The following is a 259-nucleotide window of genomic DNA, read 5'->3' as shown; positions in this document are numbered from 1 at the left end:
ATGTTGGAGGGTTTTACCGGTATGCCAGCATTTGGTATTTTCCATCCCATCCTATGCTGGCTCCTGTGGCTCTTGCCTTGGTAAAGGTATGTTTCTCATTTCCCTGGGGGGTCTCAGAAGGTAGATGTTGTACATAAACTACCAGGGACTCCAGCTCTTAATTTTCTCCTGCCCACTGTTGCCCTTAAAGTGGCTGCCCAATCACCTGATGGCTTTTCCTTTACCACTGGGTCATCATAAAGTCAGGCCTTTGAGTACT

The sequence above is a fragment of the Microtus ochrogaster genome, chromosome 2, assembly GCF_000317375.1.
Source record: "Microtus ochrogaster isolate Prairie Vole_2 chromosome 2, MicOch1.0, whole genome shotgun sequence".
Lineage (NCBI taxonomy): Eukaryota > Metazoa > Chordata > Mammalia > Rodentia > Cricetidae > Microtus > Microtus ochrogaster.
The sequence above is the reverse complement of the archived record's forward strand: the minus strand, read 5'-3'. Positions refer to the sequence as shown.